The sequence below is a fragment of the Pagrus pagrus genome, assembly GCF_965226575.1.
Source record: "Pagrus pagrus genome assembly, chromosome: 10".
Lineage (NCBI taxonomy): Eukaryota > Metazoa > Chordata > Actinopteri > Spariformes > Sparidae > Pagrus > Pagrus pagrus.
This window is the reverse complement of record NC_140194.1, coordinates 32,515,124-32,526,497: the sequence shown is the minus strand read 5'-3', so window position 1 is coordinate 32,526,497 and position 11,374 is coordinate 32,515,124. Positions and strand designations below refer to the sequence as shown.

The 11,374-nt window shown below is 42.3% G+C and overlaps 1 long non-coding RNA gene across 1 annotated transcript; it reads left to right on the top strand.

Annotated features, from left to right (window-relative positions):
* The first annotated feature begins 319 nt into the window (after positions 1 to 319).
* LOC311263475 lies at positions 320 to 11,374 on the top strand. Its single transcript, XR_014623353.1, has 3 exons — positions 320 to 610; positions 1,535 to 1,557; positions 11,256 to 11,374. It is a non-coding gene; the product is annotated as an uncharacterized lncRNA (long non-coding RNA).

The window sequence follows — 11,374 nt, the reverse complement described above, 5'->3', positions numbered from 1 at the left end:
TTTAATTCGACTGTTTTTCAAAATCATAAAATAATATCATGGCAAATATGACCTAATTAAATATGCATTTTAGAGCGGTTTAACTGAATAAACACTGCCAGAAAACGTTTTCTCGACCTGCGTCTAGATGAAGACGTCCAATCGACGTCGCGTCACGATGTGACTTAATTCGACTTTTTTTCGACATGATAACATTAGGGGGAATACGATCTCAAAGAAAACATATTTAACTGAAAAAACACTGTCAAAATACTGCTGTGTCGAGATGCAGATATCCAATCCAGATATCCAATCATTAACGTCGGGCAGGCAGGTTGATTTGACGTCTATCTGAGGGGCTGAAATGACCAACGTCATTTAGACGTTGTTTCAACGACATATCAACGCACGAATGTTAAAAACTATTCGAAATAATGGAAATATGTTCGTGAATTTAAGAAAATAATGTAGTATCATATTGGCAATGTGGGCTGAAATGTTTGTGATTCTAGCATCCATCTAGGAACTATTTTTCCTCGCGTAGTTAGCGCACCTAGTGGTTTCCTACGCATGCGCAAGAAGAACTTTGCAGTGTCAGTTGACGAGGAGGAGACACAGACACCTGTGAAAGGTGAGTTACTAAAAGTACTGTAATTTAAAATGAAACCGTGTTTGGTAAGACATTATACGTTTACGAGTTGCATGTTAGAGTTTTGATTTTGTTGCTGCATCGTGTATTGTTACAGATAGCTGTTTTTTTTTGCTTTTATTCGTAACTGAGCGGCGGCTAGCAGCCGAGTGAAACTAGTCCTGAGTTAGCTCACAGGCTACGTGAGGTGCTCGATGCTAAACCGAGCCGAACATCTGTGCAACTCTTGGTTTAGCATCGTTACAGAACCAAAACACTTTAAGGGGCCGTCCAGACGGGCGAAAACGTTATTTTTTCTCCGTCTTCCTCGGCATTGTTTCAAGAATATTTGCATCTAGACGGATCCACCGAAAACGCTGTAGTTCATATGCCAGGCCTATAGGTGTCGCTTGACATACACCAAAAACGGGACGGACCATACCAGCTCCCGAAAACTATCTGGTCCACGGACATTGATATGTGGCCAGAAATCGTCTTATAATCGGGGTCTAACCGTTGACACATGCTGATAGTTGTCTGGTGTCGCTACACGACCGCAACGGCAGAGGGCGCCATCTTATTGTAGAGACGTGACTGACAGTGTGGCTGGTTATCTGTCAATCACAGCGTAGGTGTAGAATGGTCATACTTTGTGCCATCTTCTTCAAATTTGAAGCAAGTGTTCACTGATAGTGTGGCTACAGCCCCATAATGCCATTGACATGCTCAGATGAAGCCACAAGCAGTTATTCATCCTTAAACAGTTTTTTTTATTTTAGGCGTACTAAATTTTTTACATTTTTATTGATTTCAGTGGTTAATCAATGTCACTATCTCTCTACATATAAAAGTAATCTATTTGTGTGTCTCTGTCCCTCGCATAGGCCTGTTTTGATAACTATTTGTCCAATTTACCTCACTTCACAGGTTTATTGTGAGACGCACACCAGGTGAGATACACACACACACACACACACACTTGAATGGGGGGGCTTGAATGAATATGAATATTTGGATACAGCCTCAGAGCCGTCCGCCACTGTTTTACGCTTTTGTGATGATGCTTGGACAGAGGTGCTAATGCATAACAGCAGCAACAGTGAGGAATATCTTCAAATTCATTCTTTTAGAGTAAATGTATTCCGAAACTGTAGCACATGTTTGAAATGAAATGGAATTGTCCATTAAAAGAAAACCTCTAATGTGCTATTGTGCTCCCTGTGTGAACAGCCAGGCACCTGCGTGAAAGAGAAATTATGCTTAGTGTTGCCTCTGAGAACACTGAGATTTAGTTTTAATAGTTTTTGAAATTGTTAACTTAACTGATTATCCATCTGATCATCTGTCCTGCTCTGACAGCACAACTTCTTTCAGTGGTCTCCAGAGACTGTATATAAAAGTAAAACATAAACACCACTGAATCCGGCGATCTCTCCCTCCATACAAATGCTGGTTGTGATCCAGCTCCGCTGGACTTTTCAAAAAAGGTAAAGGTGATGCCAGCTGTAAATGACTTAAATTATGAAACAGCGTCGCATTTATACACGATTTTAGGATGAAACTCTGAACAACTGAGCAAAGCATCAGTTACCATGGTGATGTAGCTTGGTTAAAAGAGAGCAACTTTTGTAGTACAGGGAAGCCTGGCTTTAGACTCAACATAGCTCACTAACCCACTATACTCGCTTCGCAGTACACCCCTCTGTGTCTTTACGTCCCCTTCTATTGTGTTCTGTGCACAGTCTTGTCTCCTGGTTTAGCAGTCACAAACACCAGGACCTTCTGACAGGTTGAAAACATCACCACTGAGTACGCATAGCCCTACCCACTGAAGACAAAAATAATTCCATGTCAAACACCTAAAACAGCAGAGGGAATTTAGATTGAGTGGAACAAAAACACATTTTAATGTAAAAGTTATAGGACACAACTTCCTATATTACTGATCCAATGATGGAAATTACAAACTCTTGGTGCTGTTTTTATTTCGTATGTACAAAATGCTAACAGTAATTTTGTCTTACAGGCTCATGACGAATGGAGTCATGGCGAAGTTCAACATGCATGGAGGGGGGCAAAGAAACAAACTGCCTTTTAAAGCCACAAAGATGTTCCATGTCAAGTGTAAGAAACTAAGATTGATATAATTGGAATTACTGAATGGGCTTCATGTGCATGTGGCTATCCTGGGCTCAGCTGGGCTACCATAGCACAGACTGTTAATGCCTACTGGCTTTATTAGGAACCATCAGATTCAGGCTACTGAGTGGCTCTAAGAAGTGGTTCTTTCATTACTCTTTCAACTCCCAAAACAATTTGTTCTTGCCATCTATAAAGTGCATTTAACATCTGAATAGGCGCTCTGTAAAAATGTTTATTTTTTTCTTATGCCCTCTCTCCAGCTGCTGTGAAGAAATGGAGTCCAAAGGCCACAGATGCAGAAATAGAGTGTGATTCAGAACCACCTTAAACATGCCCCAGCAAGGAGCGGGGGCAAGGGGCAGACCCCCACAGGACTGCAATAAAAAGGAAGTCAATAAAACATTTGTTTCTAATAAACATGTTCGTTTTTTATTCAATTATTCAATATATAGATAACTCGTTACATATATCTGGTCCTGAATGCTGTCTTTTTTTTTTTTTACCTGAGATTAGTCCATGCACTACTTGTATTTTACAGTATGGATGAACATTACTGGAGTATTTTTAACTTTATCACAGGTGAGTTTATTTACTATGAAAGTTTTAACCAGGTTCACCATTCCTGTGATATTTTAAGTTGGCAAATGTGAAATTTGCTGGTGTTGTCTATTGGACTTTTTGACCTCTTTGCATTTAAAGGAATTTTTTGCTGAAATTGATAAGTTAATTTAAATAGTTGTAGATTAGAGCATTGAGAATTGCACATGTATACAGCACAAGAGCTGTGCTTGTCATAGAATGTATGGATGTGGTAATGCCAGTTATGTAGGCACTAGTTGAAACTCGATTTAGGTAAACATATGTGTAGTGTCTGGCAACTCACGTTGTGAGTATGCGTGATGACGTCACAGTACATGTATGGAAGTGGAAGAGAAGTCAATAAAGAGTGTAATGACTGTCCGAGTGAGTACGAGAGTTAATGTTAATAAGAAGAAGTGAGAAACATTACAAATGGCGACGAGAATCTAAAATGGTACGCGGAGAAAGCAAAACCAGTCGGACATAAAGTTGAATCTGACGAGGAGGAGGAAGAAAAGTGAACGGACTGTGAGCATGGCGCTACCGGTGGTAACTCCCTTTGATGTGTAGAGCGACTCGGCTAATGTCGGCGTCCGCTGGCAAAAATGGCTAAATAGTTTTGAACTCTATTTAGTTGCGTCGGGAATCCGCGACAATGCACGGAAAAGAGCTCTGTTACTACATTTAGCAGGAGCAGAAGTCCAAGACATCTTCTTCACTATGGATGGCACTGCAAACGACGGCGGATATGACGGTGCAGTAAACAAGCTGAATGACTATTTTACACCGCAGAAAAATATTCCCTATGAGAGACACGTGTTCAGACAAGCAGAACAAACACAAGGAGAGTCCATAGACAGTTTTGTGCGCAGATTAAAGAAGCTTGCACCTACATGTGAGTTTGGGGATAACAAAGACGATTTCGTACGTGATCAAGTGATTGATAAATGCTCGTCAAACACACTGCGCAGATGCTTGCTGCGAGAAAAGGATTTAAAACTCCCAGACCTCCAAGAAATTGCAAGAGTGATGGAGACAGCAGAATATCAAGCTGAAAGGATGGAGAAATTAACAGTTAATGCTGTGGAAAAGAATTGGGACAAAGGTAAAGATAAATCTGTAAGACCCAGATTCTCCAAAACCCAAAGTCAGTCACCACGTGATGAACACAGCATGAAGTGTTACAGGTGTGGACGTACAGGACACATGAGCCGTGAGTGCACAGTGACAAAAAACAAAAAGTGTAATAACTGTGGGAAAGAAGGACATTTTGCAAAGATGTGTAAGACAAAGAAAACACATAAAGTAAACAGAGTCACAACCACAGTAACACACCAAGGACCCAGCGACAGTGAAGATGACCATGTGTTTACAGTAAATGAGTGTGCTGCTGAGGGAACACTGTCCATATTAATAAATGACCAACCAGTTGACATGTTGATAGATTCAGGGGCTACATGTAATATGACAGAATCCAAGTTCAAGCAATTGAAGTCAAAAAGTTGCATCAAGCTACAGCGTCCGGTGAAGAGAGTCTATCCATTCGGCTCTACAACACCACTCCATGTAAAAGGTGTTTTCACTGCTGGATTCAAAGCTAATGAAACATCAGAAACAATCACAGCAACGATTCAAGTGATCGAAGAGGCACAAATCTGTGTGTTAGGCAGACACACTGCTGTGAAATTGGGACTTCTGCACATCGGCCCTATTGAACATGTGAACACAGTCCAGCCACAAGACATAAAAGCTTTCACAGCTGAGATAGAGGACAAATACAAAGACTGTTTTCAGGGCTTAGGAAAACTGAAAGACTTTCAGCTGAAGCTGCATGTGGATGACAGTGTACGGCCAGTTGCACAGCCTGTTCGCAGGATACCTTTCAGTGTGAGAAAACAAGTGGAGGACAAATTGAAACAACTTGAGGAAGCTGATGTCATTGAGAGAGTGAATGGACCAACACCGTGGGTATCACCTCTGGTTGTGGTACATGGTAAGAAAGAGCCTAGATTGTGTGTGGACATGCGCAGAGCGAATGAGGCCATAGTGCGAGAAAGGCACCCCATCCCCGTCATAGACGAAATACTGGAGGACATGACAGGCGCCACAGTATTCTCAAAAATCGATCTGAAGTGGGGATACCATCAAATAGAGCTGGAGCCAGAGTCAAGGTCGCTCACCACTTTTGTAACACACACAGGGCTATGGCGTTACAAGAGGCTGATGTTCGGTATCTCATCTGCACCTGAGATATATCAGCACATCATTGGACAAGTCCTACAAGCCATTCCGGGAGTGCACAACATATCAGATGACATCATTGTATCAGGAGAAACCATACAGCAACATGATGAGAGGCTGCACCAAGTCATGCAACGGTTGCAAGAGAGGCATCTGACAGTCAACAGCAAAAAGTGCCAATTCAGAATGTCACAACTGGAATTCATGGGACACGTGCTATCCAAAAATGGAATAGGAGCAGCTCAGTCTAAGATCGAGGCAGTGGAGAATACACGTCGACCAACGAATCCTGCTGAGGTGAGGAGCTTTTTGGGACTTGTGAATTATTGTGGCAGGTTCATCCCTAATCTAGCCACAACATCTGAACCGCTCAGGAGGCTCATGGCATATTTCAAACAAGATGCAGAGACACACGTGGTTGTGGATGCTAGTCCAGTGGGATTAGGAGCTATACTGAGCCAGAAACAAAGTGACGGAACACACAAGCCTGTCTACTATGCTAGCCGAGCCTTGTCTGATGTAGAGCGTCGCTATTCCCAGACTGAAAGAGAAGCCCTCGCTATTGTGTGGGCATGTGAGAAATTTCATGTATTTCTCTATGGAAAAGACTTTGTGTTGGTCACCGACCATAAACCTCTAGAAACAATCTATTCACCAAAGTCCAAACCGCCAGCCAGGATTGAAAGATGGGCTCTGCGGCTGCAGCCCTATCGCTTTAAGGTCGTGTATAAGCCAGGCCCACAGAACGCAGCTGATTCGCTGTCACACCTAACAGTCAACCAGCCAGTACAGAAAGGAACAATGGAGGACCACGTTTGCTGGGTGACTCAACATGCAGTGCCGCATGCTTTCACACCACAGCAAATGGAGGAATTGTCAGCAGCAGACCCCACTCTAGTTACTTTACGGAGCTGTATCAAAACTGGTGACTGGAGTAAATGTGAACCTGTTTATCAGACAGTTAAATCTGAGCTCATCTCACACACATTGTCACTTAGACAGACAGTGCCATAAAGGGGAAGAAAAATCCCCGGCGCACGTCTTAATGGCAGGGTAGTCCACCCCTCGCCATTCAGGTTGTTATAATATGAAAAGAAGAAGAAAAAACTGGAAAAAAAAAATGCATCTGAAGTAATGTGGGAAAAGTAAGAACTCTGAGCTAAAGATTACTGCTTTGTTACATTTTGTGTAAAAGGGAAAAGTGTAAGTTTCTTAAACTGAAGATTTCTGATATATTTTTGATAGCTATGTTTTGAGTAAACTGAAGAAGTTTTTGTGAAATTGAGTTTATGGTGGTAATAAGGTTGTGGTTAAACCTATAAGTTTGAATACATCCCTAGCCTTTACACAACTATTTTGGTTACAGTATAATAAAATGGAATTTATGTTTTCTATGCAAGAGTATTGAACACGAAGACGTGTCACAGTAAAGTTATAATTGAGTCTGTTATAAGTGTAACATGTTAAGAAAACAGTATTACAGAGTTACAGATGTTATTACAGGTTGGTACATTGTCAACACTTAAGTAGTGTTAATGGTTGTATAATGGGTTATTGTAATGTAAGTCATTATCTAGAAGGGGAGGGATGTAGTGTCTGGCAACTCACGTTGTGAGTATGCGTGATGACGTCACAGTAGGTAACATGTATGGAAGTGGAAGAGTAGTCAATAAAAAGTGTAATGACTGTCCGAGTGAGTACGAGAGTTAATGTTAATAAGAAGAAGTGAGAAACATTACAATGTGTTTAAATGCAATACATTACATGTGTATTTTGACAAAGGTTGATATGCCGTTGAAACGACGTGAATTGATGCGGTCTAAGAGCCGTCGAAATGACGTCGGTCATGAGAACGACGTCACGTAGAGACGTTGAAAAGTCGTCTATACGACGTAATAATGACAGATTGAAGTAGCCTGCTCTGTGAGCCGTTGATATGTCGTCGAAACAACGTGAATTCAGAAAAACTTTCATTTCAGCACCTCTGGTAGACGTCGAATCGACCTGCCTGACCGACATTGATTAGACGTCAAATAGACGTCAAAATGTTTGCTGGGTTACACTGCTGCAGGCAGGGGCCGTCACCATTTTATTGATGCTTGAATATTTTCTTTGAGACGCTTGTCTCCAACAACCCTTTACTGAATGATACTCAGCAAGCATGAGCAGCTGCTCTTTTGTGCATGCATCCAGGGCCTCCTGAGATGGAGCAGCAATGAACGATTCAACAGACATTTCAAATATTTACAATGACCTAGCGAGCAAATGCATTTTATATACACAACTACAGAGACAACCGGCATACACCACGACTTCACCTGTGTGCACAAAATGAGGAGTAATCCTCCCGTCGGTTTAGAGTTTACCTGCTATCTACCCACAAACCCACTAACTAAGCTCCCCCCTACTCTTCATGCAGCTAATTGTGGTGGGTATTTACAGTGGGTACTAGTTTCCTTTGGAGGATTTCACGCGAGATTCACGCGTGAGTCACGGGAGAGTCACATGGATTTTTTGTGGAGGAGTAATTGTGTTTTCACCAGAAGCTGCAATGTGCCCAAACAACCGCCAGGTGGCATCTGTGAGCAGCAGGACGCCTCCATAAGACAGCAGCAAGGAGCAGTGAACACAAATGGGGAATGCAATATAATAATAATACAGTAGGCTATAGTTTTTCAATGAGACAAATGTAACGACGGCAGCTACAGTATACGTCTCACTCTCTTTTTTCGGTCCTCAGTCTCGTCAGTTCCAAACACACCCGTCTGTGTTTTTAAAATGAGCGAACTACTGTACAGTAGTGCCGCAGATTTCTCATTCCCCACCTTGTTTGATTGAGAGTGTTGCTGGATGATTTCTCATGAAAGAACAGGCAATAGACTGTGTCACTTTCGGGCTGGGCGATAAAACATAGGATATCCTGAAATAACTTTTCCTCGATAGAAATAGGCAACAAGACGCGGCCGATACAAAGTTGATAGGTTTCATTCATCCATGTTTTGACAGACAACACAAACAGCCAGTGATAATGAGACCGGACACCGTCAGCCAGCCGGCCTGTACTGCAAAGGAGTCCAGCTCAAAACCTCAAGCCCCGGTCCGAGTTAACACAGTACTACGAAGCTGGTTATCAACTCAGCCTCATGCTCTGTGTGAGTTCACATCAAAGGAGGCGTGTGTGTTTTATTGAAAGCGAGGCTGGGTGTGTGTATGAAAATCGCCATGGACTGCGGAACGCATCTGGACGGGGGGGGGGGCATAATTTCAAGTCAAGCGGGGAGGGGGGGATCCTTGTACCTGGGTTACTGTTACCAAGGATACGGAAATAAGAGTAGCGAAGCTCCGGACAGAGTTGCGGTGATTGTATCCACCCAGCAAACATTTTCTCGACCTGCGTCTAGATGAAGATGTCCAGTCAACGTCGCATCACGTCGTGACTTTAATTCGACTGTTTTTCAACATCATAAAATAATATCATGGCAAATATGACCTAATTAAATATGCATTTTAGAGCGGTTTAACTGAATAAACACTGCCAGAAAACGCTTTCTCCATCTGCGTCTAGATGAAGACGTCCAATCGACGTCGCGTCACGACGTGACTTTAATTCGACTTTTTTTCGACATGATAACATTAGGGGGAATACGATCTCAAAGAAAACATATTTAACTGAAAAAACACTGTCAAGAATTATTTCCTCTATCTACTGCTGTGTCGAGATGCAGATATCCAATCATGTCGGGACGTCTGATTAACGTCGGGCAGGCAGGTTGATTTGACGTCTATCTGAGGGGCTGAAATAACCAACGTCATTTAGACGTTGTTTCAACGACCTATCAACGCACGAATGTTAAAAACTATTCGAAATAATGGAAATATGTTCGTGAATTTAAGAAAATAATGTAGTATCATATTGGCAATGTGGGCTGAAATGTTTGTGATTCCAGCATCCATCTAGGAACTATTTTTCCTCGCGTAGTCAGCGCACCTAGTGGTTTCCTACGCATGCGCAAGAAGAACTTTGCAGTGTCAGTTGACGAGGAGGAGACACAGACACCTGTGAAAGGTGAGTTACTAAAAGTACTGTAATTTAAAATGAAACCGTGTTTGGTAAGACATTATACGTTTATCAGTTGCATGTTAGAGTTTTGATTTTGTTGCTGCATCGTGTATTGTTACAGATAGCTGTTTTTTTTTGCTTTTATTCGTAACCGAGCGGCGGCTAGCAGCCGAGTTAGCTGCCGTGTGAAACTAGCCATGAGTTAGCTCACAGGCTACGTGAGGTGCTCGATGCTAAACCGAGCCGAACATCTGTGCAACTCTTGGTTTAGCATCGTTACAGAACCAAAACACTTTAAGGGGCCGTCCAGACGGGCGAAAACGTTATTTTTTCTCCGTCTTCCTCGGCATTGTTTCAAGAATATTTGCATCTAGACGGATCCACCGAAAACGCTGTAGTTCATATGCCAGGCCTATAGGTGTCGCTTGACATACACCAAAAACGGGACGGACCATACCAGCTCCCGAAAACTATCTGGTCCACGGACATTGATATGTGGCCAGAAATCGTCTTATAATCGGGGTCTAACCGTTGACACATGCTGATAGTTGTCTGGTGTCGCTACACGACCGCAACGGCAGAGGGCGCCATCTTATTGTAGAGACGTGACTGACAGTGTGGCTGGTTATCTGTCAATCACAGCGTAGGTGTAGAATGGTCATACTTTGTGCCATCTTCTTCAAATTTGAAACAAGTGTTCACTGATAGTGTGGTTACAGCCCCATAATGCCATTGACATGCTCAGATGAAGCCACAAGCAGTTATTCATCCTTACAGTTTTTTTTTATTTTAGGCGTACTAAAATTTTTACATTTTTATTGACTTCAGAGGTTAATCAATGTCACTATCTCTCTACATATAAAAGTAATCTATTTGTGTGTCTCTGTCCCTCGCATAGGCCTGTTTTGATAACTATTTGTCCAATTTACCTCACTTCACAGGTTTATTGTGAGACACGCACACCAGGTGAGATATACACACACACACACACACACACACACACACACACACACTTGAATGGGGGGGCTTGAATGAATATGAATATTTGGATACAGCCTCAGAGCCGTCCGCCAATGTTTTACGCTGTTGTGATGATGCTTGGACAGAGGTGCTAATGCATAACAGCAGCAACAGTGAGGAATATCTTCAAATTCATTCTTTTAGAGTAAATGAATTCCGAAACTGTAGCACATGTTTGAAATGAAATGGAATTGTCCTTTAAAAGAAAACCTCTAATGTGCTATTGTGCTCCCTGTGTGAACAGCCAGGCACCTGCATGAAAGAGAAATTATGCTTAGTGTTGCCTCTCTGTGTTGTGCCTTTTAAAGCCACAAAGATGTTCCATGTCATCAAGTGTAAGAAACTAAGATTGATATAATTGGAATTACTGAATGGGCTTCATGTGCATGTGGCTATCCTGGGCTAAGCTGGGCTACCATAGCACAGACTGTTAATGCCTACTGGCTTTATTAGGAACCATCAGATTCAGGCTACTGAGTGGCTCTAAGAAGTGGTTCTTTCATTACTCTTTCAACTCCCAAAACAATTTGTTCTTGCCATAAAGTGCATTTAACATCTGAATAGGTGCTCTGTAAACATTTTTTTTTTCTTATGCCCTCTCTCCAGCTGCTGTGAAGAGATGGAGTCCAAAGGCCACAGATGCAGAAATAGTGTGTGATTCAGAACCAACTTAAACATGCCCCACCAAGAAGCGGGGGCAAGGGGCAGACCCCCACAGGACTGCA